Here is an 11303-nt window from a genome sequence, read left to right on the forward strand (position 1 = left end):
ATAGATATGTAAAGCAAATATTAACAGACATAAATGGAGAACTAGACAACAATACAATAACAGTTGGCAACTTCAATATCCCACTTTCATCAATAAGGTCATCCAGGTAGAAAATGAATAAGGAAACACTGATCTTAAATGACACATTAGATCAGATGGACTTAATAGACATGTCCAGAACATCTCATCAGAACAGCAGACTACAGCCAGGGCCCCTGCCTTCTGCCAGGCCTGGCTCCCACAATCACCAGTCCTCATCCCACTATGCCTCAACACCGGTCCCGTGGCTGAGGAGGCAGCCATAGATGCCATTGCATCCTCTATGGCTGTTTACCTGGATTGTGGAAATTTGATCTCGGCCACCACCAAACGGAGCCCCTGTACCCACCATGGGTGCCACGACTGACAGTGAAGTCAATTAGGCTTCTCCTAATTGATGGAGATGGTGCTAGAGATGATTGTAGAATTAATCTGCTAGTGAAGTTTCATTAAATGATGGAAGCCTGGATCCCAGGAAGAGGGATACAGCCAGTACCAACATATGCTGGGCCAACTGACCCAATGTGAATTTTCAATGGGCAAAACATTGCTGGCATATGATATGAGTCTCAGAGAAATAGAAAATTGTGAAGAAAACTTACAAAGAAACAGAATGTAATGTTGCTGGAGCATGTGAAAAATTACTGAGTGCAAAAAACTGATTCTTCAAGCAAAACGAATGTAAAAATAATCACCTAGATTATGATGCTTTAGCAAATGTGATCCAGCATCATCCAGACAGTTAAAGGAATTATAGGCTCTGGGAAAAGATTTAGAACATCTTTCACATATCAAGGAAAGTGTTGAAGATAAGCTGGAATTGAGACGGAGACAGTTTCACATTTTTCTCAGTACTGTACACAAAATTAAGCAGATACTGGAAAATGATGGAAAGTGCTCAGAAGAAGAAGTAGCTCAGGAAACAAGCATGAAAGCAGGTCCTAAGCTATAGACCTGCTAATCGTTCATCAGTCCCAAGACTACTGAAGTAGAAACATGATCTTAGTTTGTTTAGAATTTGATGGGCTCTTGAGATATATGAAGTTTTGACAGTGAACTACTTTGCTTTTAAATATTAATGTACATTGCAGTTCATTCATATTTCTTCACACAAAGAAAAATGACTTCAGTATAGATTTGTTTTTATTGTAATAAGTTTTTTATGCTTAAACTTAAAAGACAGGAAGCAATATCCAAAAATGTTTAATGAAATGTTTTCAAGCCAAACAAACAAACAAACAAACAACAACAAAAATCAGCAAAATACAGATTCTCTTCAAGTACACATAGAACAGTCTCCTCAACAGATTATGTTAGGTAACAAAAGAAGTCTTAATAAATTTATGAAGATTGAAATCATATCTAGCATGTTTTCCAACTACAATGGTATGAAACTAGAAATCAATCACAAAAGAAAACTGGAGAGTTCACAAATATATGGAGACTAAACAATATGATACTGAACAACCAATGGATCAAAGAAGAAATCAAAGGAGAAGTAAAAAATAATCTTAAAACAAATGAAAAAGAAAATACAACATACCAAAACCTAAGGGATTCAGTAAAAGGAGTTCTAGAGAGAAGTTCATAGCAACAAACATATACATTAAAAAAAACCAAAACACAACTCAAATAAACAACCTTATTTTATACCTGAAGGAACTGGGGAAAAAACACACACACAAAAAGCCAAAAACAAAAAACTAAGCCTAAATTTAGTATAAGGAAGGAAATAGCAAAGATCAGAGCAGAAATAAGTGAAATAGAGACTAAAGACAACAGAAAAGATCAATGAAACTAAAAGCTGTTTTGTGTGTTTTTTTTTCAAAAGAAATGGAATAAGCAAACCTTTAGCCAGACTCACCAAGAAAAGAGGAGAGGACTTAAATAAAAGCAGAAGTGAAAGGAGACATTATGACTGATACCACAGATACACAAAGGCCTATGAGACTACTATGAACAATTATACACCAACAAATTGGACAACCTACAACAATTTCCTGGAAACACACATCTATGGAGACTAAATAATGAAGAAATAGAAAAATCAGAAAGATAAATTACTAGTAAAGATGTTGAATCTGTAATTAAAAAACTGCCAGCAAAGAATGGTGCAGGACCCAATAGCTACACTGGTAAATTCTACCAACATTTAAAGAAGAATTAGTACTAATCTTTTCCAACCTCTTCCAAGATATAGAAGAGGAGGCAATACCTCCAAACATTATCCTGGTACTCAAACCAGAAAAGGACGCTATAAGAAAAGAAAATGACATGTCAACATTCCTGATAAACATAGATGCAAAATTCTTCAACAAAATATTGGCAAATTACAACAGTACATTAAATGGATTATACATAATGATTAACTGGGATGTATTCCAGGGATGTGAGGATGATTTGACATCTGCAAATTAATCAGTGTGACACACCACATTAACTAAATGAAGAATAAAAATCATATGATCATCTCAGTAGATGCATAAAACACATTTGACAAAATTCAATATCATTTCATGATAAGACCCAAAAATCTGTGTATAAATGGAATGTACTTCAACATACCCAGTGGGGAAAGGACAGTCTTTAACAAATGGTGCTGGGAAAACTGGACATCCACATGTGAAAAAAATTCCACCCTTACACAAAAATCAATCAAAATGGATTAAAGATTTAAAAAATAAAACCTAGAACTATTAGAAAACAGAGATAAGTTTCATGACATAGCTCAAAGATTTGATGGATATGACACCAAAATCATAAGCAATAAAAACAAATAATCAGTGGGACTATGTGAAACTAAAATGCTGCACTGCAAAGGAACTAATCAACAGAGTGAAAATGCAACTTACAGAATAGGATAAAATATTTGCAAACCACATATCTGAAAAATGGGTTAATATCCAAAATATATAAGTAATTGCTACAACTAATAGTTCAAAAAATAACCTGATAACCTGACTTAAAAATAGGCTAAAGGCATGAATAGACATTTTCCCAAAGAAGTCATACAAATGGCCCACACATATAAAAAATGTGCAGTCACTAATCACCAAGGAAATACAAATCAAAACTACAATGAGATATCATCTCACAACTGTTACTACACAATGTTTGGGGGAAAAATAGGAAACAGTATTGAGGTTCCTCAAAAAATTAAAAATAGAAATACCATATGAGCCAGCAATCCCACTTCTGGGTATTTACCTAAAAGAATTGAAATCTAGATCTTGAGATATCTGCACTCCCATGTCCATTGCAGTGCTATTCATAATAGCCAATGTGTGGAAACAACCTAAATGTCCATTGAAGGATGAATGGATAAAGCAAGTGTGGTATATAAATGCAGTGGAATATTATTCAGCCTTTTAAAAAAGGAAATTCTGCAAAATGCAACTACATGGGTAACACTTGATGACATTATGTTAAGAGAAATAAAACAATCACAGAAAGATAAACATGCAGGATTCCGATTATATGAGGTATCTAAAATGGTCAAATTCATAGAATCAAAAAGTAGAGTGGTGGTTTATTTCCCCAAACCCAGTGGCTAGGGTTTGGGGAAATAAAGAGTTACTAATCAAGAGGCATAATGTTTCAGTCAAGCAAATTGAACAAGATCTATAGATCTGATGTAAAAGGTACCTATCGTCAAAAATAATACATTATCACTTAAATTTTGTTCAGAGGGTAGAATTCATATTGTATTCTTTCCAAAATAAAATAAAAAAAGTATATCCCTTTATTTCTTCTTCCTGTATCTATAAAACACAGATGCATTTCCTTATTTCCTTATTTTAAAAGGAGGCATTTGGATGTCTTTCTTGATATCCATCGTAAGCGCCCCAAAGGATGAGGACGATATATTTAAAGGCCAAAGGAAATAGTTCACAGTAGGCAAAGGCACTAATTCATCCTATGCTCGTTGGCTTAAAATCCAAATTGCTAATTCTGATGAAGATTATCCATAGTTAAATGAAATCATTATTAATTTCACAAAAAAAACTACAAAAAAAGTAGTCACAAAGAGTCTACAACCTTTTTACACTACTCAAAAAAAAAGTTAAATCATTGAAGCTCCATGAAATTCTAGCTTTCAAAATGTCTGACCTTATTATCAGAAGAACAATGGGTAGAATTAACTTCCTGTTTTACTTATTTTTTATTATTTTTAAAGATTTTTATTAAAATATAGCTAACACACAACATTAGTTTCAGGTGTATATTGTAGTTATTCAACAGTACCCACCTGGCACTATGCTGAGTTATTCCCACATTATTGATTATATTCCCTATGCTAAAGAAGTGATCACCATAAGTCCAGCAACCATCTGACATTGTACCACGCTATCACAAGATTATTGACTATATTTCTATGCTGTATGTTACTTTGCCAAGACTTATTTGTTTTATATTTGGAACTTTGAACCTCTTAATCTCCTTTATCTCCCCCCTTTTAAATTTTTCAATTAGAGTTGACATTCAATGTTATTTTATATTTGTGTCAGGTCTACGACATAGTGGTTAGGCATTTATATAATTTAAGAAATGATTCCCCTGATTAGTACCCAGCTGGCACTATACATAGTTATTACCATATTAACTTCCTGTTTTAACTTTTGATTTCCCATTCATTCTTGCCTTTCTTTCATACAATGGAACAATTTTAAAAAACATTATATTTAAGGATTTAGAGATAACTGTGTTGGTTGAATCTTCCTGTTGTTATATTGTTCCGACCCCCCTGGGGTTGAAACTGTTCTTCATCTTTGAATCTGAAAAGCTCCTGCAGGTGAAGAGGTAATAAGTATTATCATAACAAGACCTATGCCACCTAGGTAACAAGTACTTGCTCCGACCTTAGTGTAGACTCTGAGAATCCGTTAAGAAAACAGACACTATATTCTAAGGAGATTATTTACTACGCATCAAGTGTAGTTATTGTAATAAATGTGTTTTTGAGACTATTCAAAGTTTAGCTAGGAGATATTTTCCATTTTCTTGAAAGCTTTATAGTCTTCATGTTTGGGAAAATTAATTCAATACTTTAAAATTATGGTTCTCAATAATGACAATGAAGAATTTGGTTATGATTTCATGTAAAAAAAATCTCCATTGCTCACAGTGCCTAACACATTAATATACTTATAGGAGGCTGCACATATTTTGTGGATTTCTTAAGCATTGCTATCTTTGAACAGCAAACAATAGGAGGGAGACCAAAACCAACCAACCAAACAAACAAACAACCAACCCAACAAACAAACAAACCTACCATTTGCACTAAGTATTCTCACGTGCTTCTGTCCAGACATCCAGGACTTGAGTGTGTTATTGTCTTTGAAGTCCTAGAAAGAAACATAATAGGTAAATTGCATATTTAGAATCATAGGATATCGGACATAGAATCAAATATAGAGATCACATAGGTTAAAGTATAGATACAGAAACTAGAATCTAGCAAAGGGAGCCGATGTTCTCAGGTCGTAGAGTTGTATTCTGGGCAGTGGGCAGAATAGACTCAAGGACACCTGACCTCTAGATCAGCTCTCTCCCCTGATCACCACTTGTGTCAAGATTCCAGCAGACCACCCTCAGATTCAACGATTCACTAGAAGGACCAGCACAATTCAGAAAATCACAGTTACAGTTTATTATAATGAAAGGATATAGATTAAAATACCCAAAGAAAATGGTAAATGGGGCAGAGTCCAGGGCAGACCAGCCATGATGTTTCAGTTGTCCTCAACTAGATAAATCTTAAGGACAGTGCTTAATTCTCCCAGCAGTGACATGGGACAACATGCATGAAGTACTGCCAAAAGGAAAGCCCACTGAAGCTGTGGTGTACAGAGATTTTCACAGGAGTGGGGCGGGTTAGTCATGTAGGCATATAACACCAGCTGACTGATCTGAGTTACTCGATCTCTAAACCCTCCAGAGATCAAATTAATCCAGCATGGCCCAAGGTCCCCACCATAAATCATATTGTTAATGTAAACTCTCCGGCATGGCTCAGGGACCAGATATACAAAGACACTCTTATTAGGCAGCATTGTCCAATGGTTTAGAAATTATCTTCCAGGAACTGGTCAAGGGCCAGTCCTTTCTTTGGAATTACAAGGTTTGCACAACTAAATCCCACTGAGTTAACTCTTTTCCTCACAGTGAACACCCAAACTCGGTTGAGTTAACTCTTTTCTGCATACTGCCTCATATCACTGTCAGTGCTAAGAGGCAGCTTGAACCAGTGCCCAGGAGTGCTTGGTTTTCATGAGCTAATGGTTTTAGCAGACATTTAATTTTCTTACGATTCATATCCAACCATCTAAAAAGTATCCGAGACAATTACAGGAAAAGATGGGGTTCCACTACTAAGAGTTTTGATTCTTACAGGTCTGACTGGATACTAGTTACTTGAATTTACTTCCTCTGGTATCTAGTGCATTCTGGAAATGGGTTAGAAAAGATAGAAATGTCAAACTGATGGCAGGTTGAAAGTAGAACTCAGGAAGATCATTAGCCACAGTTTTAAAACTGAAAAGAACAGAAGCAGGATCTCTAGAGTCTCACTAAGAACAAAGTGCTTGATTTAAATTGTACCTTTCAAAGTTGTACATTGCAACCGTCATTCTTAGATTACCAATAATCTTGTAAATTTAATAACTAGCTCTCCAGGAGAGAGACAGTTCTGATTTGAGGTTTTTGCTGATTTCTGTGGTGTAAATATTTCCATCATGGCCAATTTCAAGCAACTAATGTAAGGTTACTGAATGTGGAGTTGGAAAGAGATGTGTGTAACAGGCTCTTGCAAACCCACATGAATTTCCTCCACCACACTGCTGGATATTATTGTTAGGCAAAACTGTCTCCAAGTCTCTAGTGTTTAGTTATCTGATATCAATGACTCCTAGCTCCTTCTTGCCCTGTACTTATGAGGTATCCTCAACCATCATTAAAGTTCTTACTAACTCTTGGACTTTTATTCTAACTCATACCAAAAATGTGCTTTGACTTAGATGTATTACAATTGCTTTCCTTTTAAATTTAAATTTCCCTTTTATTAAGGCAATATATCAAACAGACAAGTAGATTTAAAAGATTATAAAGCAAAATACAAGTTCAAATTTGATCTTTGGGATTTGGGTTATTTATGGGTCATCAATGTCTTCATGTCTAAAAGTAGTTAGAATAAATGTGTGAGACACACAGAAAAGTTTGCTGCCAAAGACATAAATGGATGAAAGCAACAGGAATACAATTTTAGAGCAGTGCATTCAGAAAACATTTCCATTATCAAATTACTTAAGTAATTGCAGCTAGTCTCTGAGGGTATCTTTTATCTGGCATAGAAATTTAACTGCCTAGATAAGAAGGAGATTCAACAGACAAGGACAAATGTGAAACCTAGGAAACTATAAAAAAGAAGAGCTATTTGAGACCAAGGCCAGGACTCTGATTCTCTTTCTATTTACTCATGTCTCTAAAGAGTTTTCCAATTCTTTAATAAGGCAAGATTAGTGATTAAAAACAAAGTCTTCACCTAATTTTAAACATTGTAATCAGTGTTGTATCTACCAAATAGCTCAATATATCAGTAAGTACTATAAGTTGTTTATTCTTATTCCTTTCCCTATATAATTCCTTCATTTCTAATTTTCTAATAAAATAATTCCATGCAGGTGTTGTTAATTTGAAATCACCCTAAACGAGACAAGCAAGTGTTGTCGGATGCCGATAAATAGATTGTACAATACACAATCAATACTTAGTAGCTTATAAGCTATTAACATTTCTGTAGTTAAGAATAACAGTGGATAAATGAGAGTGAAATTTAGTATTTTGTGATATGTGGTTAATTTAAATTTTGTTCATGTTGTGCTCAGTGAAATATTCTTAAATAATTCTGCATTTTAAAGTAAAAAAAAAAATGCCAACCCACAAATGCCGACTATGGCAGCTCTTCCTAGGATTAATCACACGAGGCCAGCCAGTGGCTGAGTCAGCTCCTGAGTATTACTGCCCTATCTGTTTCATTAAGAGGAAAAAGCCCATTTCATTTCAAATTTCCTAATAAAATATTTTTGAAATTTTAATAAAAAATGTTATTGATGTCTATATATTCCATTTAAAGTAAGGTCTACCATAATTTTAAAGAATTTCACAAATGTATTAAGCAATAAAATTTAGTTCATCTATATTTTTTACACACACAAGATGAGAGCTTTACACTATGATTCTACTTTGTGTGATTACTATACAAAGATATCATCAATTATTTCCTAACGAAACATTTTTCTTAACAGCAGGTAATAAAGCACGTATAATATTATTTGTGTCCATTTTTTGTTTTCTCTCCCAGCTTTATCCAGATATTACAGTATGTTACAAACCAGATATATCATTTTTAACATGTAAAATAAAATAAGGAGTCATATATGGCAAATAAATATTACTTCCTAAATCTCAAAAGAGAGAAATTAAATAAACATTGACAATATTTGTTTTAAACAAAGAAACCAAGGTAGCTCATATAATATAGTGTTTTAATATACTCTATATACTAGATTAAGTTAACATAGAATTACTTGATTTAATAAAGTACAATCTAATTCTGATATCAAACAAAAGCATCCTACAAATAATAAAGTGTATAATTTCTGTTAATATAAACATGCATGAAAAATATCTCCTCTATCAAAATCATGCAGGAGGACACCTGAGTTAAGTATTTAGTTCAAAATAGTTCAGATGGGGAAAGTACATGCCACTGGAGCCTTTCAGCTGAAAAAAAAAAGCACTACATATTTGTATTTATCCCAAGATAAAAAACAAGGGGTCAAATAATAGTGAACTTTGAGTGAATTAACTTCACTGCATCTCCCATTTTTATTTAGGAGTATTATGTCTAGAGTTTGCTGGAGAATAGCAGTTGCTCCAAAGCAAATATAATGTTATGACAATTGGGAGACTCTAATGAAGCGACATTCTGAGTCACCAGCTATTTCACAAATAACAGAAAAAATGGAAATGGCAGCTTCTCTTCTTAGAGAATGTTTACTATGTTCTGTGGATACACTCAGCTTTAAACATATTATTTCAGCTAATCTCCACCTAGATAGTAGGCTCCATGAGGGCAGATGTTTGATACTCTTGTTTGTGGGAATGTCGCAAAAACCTAGAATTGTGTCTTGAATATAGAAGGATCCCACTAAATGTTTCTGAATAAACGAATGAATAAATCCATACATTACCAAACAGACTACTACTGGTATAATTCTCATTTTTAGATATGGAAACAAAAGACAAGCTGACTTGTCTCTAATCATACTGCTAATGAACGTAGAAGTTGGAATTCAAAATTAGGGCTGTCTTCCCTCAAAGTGAACAAGTACGCTATACTTATGCCTATATATATAAATATCATAGTGTATTTTACCGTGTTTTGAATTTCAGTACATCGGTATATGAATGACTGATTTTATACTCAGATTAGGCACTTGATTTTTTCACAGAATTTTTCATTGAGGAAAAAAAAGGAAATTTTTAAATTCTCTCTAAACTTCAGAGTATTTGGTTAACATCTTATTAAATGAGAAGATAAATGATAACATCTGAAATTCCTGTATTTTCATTGATGTTAAAACAAGGACCAGATTCTCCTTTCAATTTCGATTGACAATACTTTCCATTTATACTAACAAAAAATAAGAGAAATTCAGAGGATAGGAATAAAAAAGACACAATCCCTTGTAATCCTCTGGAGGAGTCAAGAGTTTAGAGAGTCTAGTTTACTGCAACTAATATCTCCAGTTTTTACCAATTCGGGTAGAAGCAAAGTCATACTTTGATAACCCACCTTATCTCACTCTGAGCCCTTATCTGCCAAACGAGGAAGGGCCCACCGCTCCCTTAGCATCTCTCCCCTTGGTGTGTGCAGCCTCCATTCACCTGCCTGAGATTCTGACCTGCTGCACCACCTGTTTGCAATCGTGGCAGGACTGGATCTATTCCTCACAGGCAAGAGAGTCCTCAAATGGTGTTATCAGCATGGACCACAGATGTTCCCAGGGCCCTACTCTTCTGTTTAGTCACGGGTTCACGTTCTGGTTCACTGTGCCAGACAACTGTGTTTCCCCAGGAACTGACAGAAAATACTCCTTTCCTCAGTACCCCTTTTAGCTTAGGATACTCCATGACTACATGACCATGCCTCAAATGCTACATTTTGATTTTCTCCTGTAGCCAGTCCTGTAGGCCCAGGGGCAGGAGTCCTACACATTCCCAATCCCATAAAATCACTCTATACCCATTCTCCTCCCCTTTCATAACAGAGAGCTACTTTTTAATCGCTTTGTGCATTGCCACCTTCTAAAATATTACACTTCTTCAACTTCCTTCTAAGTGTGCCGCCCGACCAAGCTCTGGTCAATGAGATATGCAGAGGAATTTGTGAAAGGTGTCCTTAAAAGGGAGGGGACATGCACTTTCCTTTACATTTCTCTTTTGAATGAAGCAAAATAAAAAGTTTAGAATGCATTTTTAAGCCATTAAATAAAAACTATGAGTTAAGAGCAGAGCACCAAAAAAGTAAATGAATAAATAAATAAAAATAAAATTGCCTGGATTTCTGAACAACTGGACAATGTGGACCTTTAGCTGTTACATGGACGTAAAACAAGAACCAAATGTTTATGCACTTTTTAAATTTATTGTCAGAGTTACTCTTACCATCTAATAATAATACCGTAATAACAAACTTATATTCCTTGTAGTATTTTCTTTGTATTACAACTGTAAACTATGTATAGTCCCCTTAAACAATCTTAACTCAGGTTTTAGAATATGGTGGAATAATGCATAAAATCATTCAAATATATATATATATATGTATATATATATATGTATATATATGTATATGTATATATATGTATGTATATGTATGTATGTATACACACACACCTACATGTAAACAACTAATTGTTATTGCATTTGTTGTCTCTAGTAGATTATAAGTTTATTTGGAGCAGGGGCTATGTTGTATTCTCTCTAGTATCATATATTTCTAGGGACACAATAAATTGATTGTGTCCCAGGATGTAAGGATACCCAAAAAATCTTTGAAGTAGAAAAATGGGGGGTATAAGCCCTGCAAGTGTTAATCTCAGTGAACAGGACAGAAATACAGCTTTCATGCAGCAGCTTTTTCTTACCAATATCTCCCCTATCTCGACCCATCCCTGAAAGCTGAACTTTTTCTTTCG

General features: G+C 34.5%; 1 pseudogene across 1 annotated transcript; it reads left to right on the forward strand.

The window, feature by feature from the left end:
* The first annotated feature begins 389 nt into the window (after nt 1-389).
* On the forward strand, nt 390-991 carry LOC308497522 (THO complex subunit 7 homolog; annotated as a pseudogene). The gene is made up of 2 exons: nt 390-477; nt 515-991. The product of its transcript is annotated as a THO complex subunit 7 homolog (transcript).
* The last annotated feature ends 10312 nt before the right edge of the window (nt 992-11303 follow it).

The sequence above is a fragment of the Rhinolophus hipposideros genome (genome assembly GCF_964194185.1).
Source record: "Rhinolophus hipposideros genome assembly, chromosome: 5".
Classification (NCBI taxonomy): domain Eukaryota; kingdom Metazoa; phylum Chordata; class Mammalia; order Chiroptera; family Rhinolophidae; genus Rhinolophus; species Rhinolophus hipposideros.